Here is a 3,759-nt window from a genome sequence, read left to right on the forward strand (position 1 = left end):
AAAGTGACATGAACACTGGCCAATATAAATAGACAGCAAGCCACCTTATACACCTCTCCTTTATCAGGGATTTCTCACTGTGCTCCCCATTCTGTAACAAACACAATTCCCCCCTCCTCCTAGCCACCACCTTTTTCCTGAAGAAAATAGTTATAAAAATGCATTGAACATGGTTTCTGCCCTCAGGGATCTCCTATTCTGCTCACCGACCTTAGAAGTCAGTATTATTTCTCCTAAGTGTATATCTTGTTTTGCTCTGCCAGGAAGGCTCCTCTTCGCTTGGCACTACTGGAGTCCCTCATCTCGCCTCCACCCAGAGGAGCATCCTTGTCCTGAATCTGACTGGAGGTTTCAACCCAGTCTCTTCTCTCCAAATCCCCTCCTCCCCCCTCCACTCCTGGGTCTGGCCTCTGGTTCCCCAATAGGGCCTCTCCACTTTAAAGAGTTTTCTTGTAGCCTCTTCTCTTCTAAAAAGTAGGAAGTAAAATCAGGAAGTGCATGGCCAAAGGCAGATGGCACAGTGTGTTTAGGAGCCTTTGGATCTTCCACAGTGGGATCCCAGCACAGCAGGAGCAGCAGGATACAATGTGAGTGAGGGGTGCTCCCCCAACGCCTTCCAGGGACCCTGCACGTGCTCCCAGGAACCTTGTATGTGTTTGAGAGTTTGTGACCCTGAGGGATTTGTGTGATTCCTGGCTTTGAGAATTGTTCTAGGGAAATTTTCAATCCAGTCTAAAAAAGTATGAGTCCTCTCCTTCCCACACCTATACCTCCCTTAGCACTTGCTTTGGTATTAAGGTCATTTTGCTATTCACTGAAGTCAGCATTTCTCCATGTTTATTCCATGGAACAGTAGTTCCATGGAATGTTAATAAATAGTATATGGAAAAAGGACTCTTTGATCACATATATTCAAGAAATGCTGGGTTAAACTAAATGAAACATTTTTCCAGGACCTATCAACCCCTTAGGGTGCTAATATACATTTGAATTTCCAAGAGAATATGTCATGCAGCATTTCCCAGCATTGTTCAACCACAAAACCCTTTTTTCTCATACATATCTTAGGGCAGATGTCCCATGGAACATATTCTGGGAAAGCCTGGTGGTCTAACCCAAACATAACTGGGGGAATACGCTGAGGCTTACATAGGAACAACAACAACAAAATAATGATTTTAACAAAGGTTATTCCAAGTGTAGTAGAATTAGAAAATTCCCTTATTTTCTCTTGAGAATCACTCATTCAACTGAACATCTACCTCCATTTCTTCTCCTGTAGTGAACACTTAGGTTAACTTTATATGGTCCTCTGTCTACTATGTGCATCTTTTTTTCTTCACCACTTATTACATATTATGTACCAAGTAATGTTCTACGTGCTTTACATGCATTATCTCATTAAATTCCCACAATAACTGTATGAAATAGGAGCTTATTATCAATCCCATTTTATGGAATGGAAGCTGAAATACAAAGAAGTAACTTGCCCAAGGTGACAAAGCTAGTAAGTGGTGGAGTTATGAGTCTAAGTGAGGCAATCTAATTCCAGATCTTGTGCTCTTAGTTATTATACCACCATACACTCTCACCTAGTTACGTCTCAATGTGTATAGTTGACTCTATCAGCGTGTGCTAATGCAGTTTCTTTCCACATATGCCATTTAGCTCCAGACAAAGAAAAACTCCATTCCACTGCCATGAGCTCTCCCGGACCAGTCATTTTGCCAACATGTGCCATTCATTCAACAAAGATTAAATAAGAGTATACATTTGGCTCAGAACAAATTGTTTTTTCATTGCTAGATATAGAAGTAAAAATCATTTGACCTGCTGATACTGACTGAGACAAAAGTGTCCTCATCTGCAAAATAATAATAGCTACTATTATTAAACACTTACATTGTGCTAAGCACTATTCTAAGCACTTTTTGTTTTAACCTCAATAATTCTTTCAACAACACTATGAGGCAAGGACTATCATTGACCCCATTTTATAGCTGATGAACTTGAGGCACAAAGATTCAGTTATTTACCCAGGGCCACCCAGTTTGTAAGTAATAGAGCTGAGATGCAAACTCAAGCAACCTGTCTTCAGAGCACACAGCCTTAATTACTACTCTAGTTATGCTGTGCTTCTTTGTGTCGACTGGTCCAGGCTCTGACCACAAAGTACTGAGCTTATGATCTCACCATTTATAATTGCACTTCCTAGTTGAAACTGTATCCATGAATGTTCTGAATACTGAGTCTATATGTGCATATGCATCTGTATTTGAGAATACTGTGATATTTCTACATCTATATGTGTATTTATCAAAATGGAGAAAAGAAAAGAACATGTAAATAAAAATTATGCTTCAGGCAGTTAAAGGTAAAGGAGGGCAAGAAAAGAAAGTCACCAACTGATGCTGCACCATTTGGAGTATGTCTTATTCATCTTTGTATGCCTGGCATATAGCATAGTACCTGGCATATAGGTAGTGCTCAATAAATATTTGTTGAGCTGTTAATCCATAGTTTCTGGAGGAAGTGACATGTGATCTGGGTTTGAAAACAAATAAGATTTTGCCAGAGTAATCCAAGCAGAGAGACCAGCATGTGAAGAATCATGGAACCAGGAAATAGCATAGCTGAATTATAAGCACTTGAGTTCTGCTAGACTATAGAGCAAGGTGGGGAGTGGTAGGAAAGTATGTTAGAGAGCTAGCCAGGGTAAATAAAGGGCCTTGCATGACCAGCTGGATTACTAAGACTTCATATAATAGACACTGGGAAGCCAGTGAAGGGTTTTAAGCTGGGCGAGGCATGATCAGACTTGCATTTTAGAAAGATAAACTTGGTAGCAGTAAGAAGAATGGTAGGTGAGAACTGAGATGAAAGGCAGGGAGACCAGTTAGGAAACTGATACTATAGTCAAGGTGGGAGATACTGAGGGCTTAAGCCAGTCGTTGGTGTTGGGAATGGAGAGGAGAGAATAGTTGGGCAGATATTTCGAATATAGAATTGACAAGATTGGTGATAAATTAGATGTGGGAATTGAGAGAAGAATATAAGTTTCTGACTATTGAGCCTGGGTGGATGGTGATGCCTTTAAAGAACACAGATATATAGAAAGGTTTTGAATCACTTCAAACACATTGCACCTGAGAGAATAGTGGACCATCCAAATGAAAATCCTATGGAGGGTTGGACATCTTTATTAAGTGCGATCTGGTTAGTTTAGGTTAGTAGGACATGCACAACTATATAGGGAGGTCTGGGTTAGTAGGGACTGAGAAACCTTCTGGATTAGTGGGATATAACAAGACAATTTATCTTGGAGTAGGGCTAAAAGCAGGAGGTGGTAGAATCTAGTAAAAGGAGTTTGAGAACAAATACGTTTAGTATCACCATTCCTAGTCAACATTTTACAGGATATTATAACTAGTATAATAAGAAAATAAAAAGTAAAAGTCTGAAAATGAAGAATAAAGATGTTACATTATGATTATCTACACAAAACATTGAAGAGAATCTATAAATTATATATAAGGACTAACAAGAAAGGTTGCTGGAAACAAGGTCAATATACTAATGTCACTGGTGTTTGTATATACCAACAATATCCATTTAGAAGAAATGAATTTAAAATATACATTTGCAATAGCAGTAAATCTATAAAGTAACTAGGAATAAATCTAAAAATATATGTGGAACAGTTTTATGAAGAAATTTGAAAAAAGGTACTGAAGACATTTTTTAAAGATTTAAATAAAT

The sequence above is a fragment of the Eubalaena glacialis genome, chromosome 6 (assembly GCF_028564815.1).
Source record: "Eubalaena glacialis isolate mEubGla1 chromosome 6, mEubGla1.1.hap2.+ XY, whole genome shotgun sequence".
Classification (NCBI taxonomy): Eukaryota; Metazoa; Chordata; class Mammalia; order Artiodactyla; family Balaenidae; genus Eubalaena; species Eubalaena glacialis.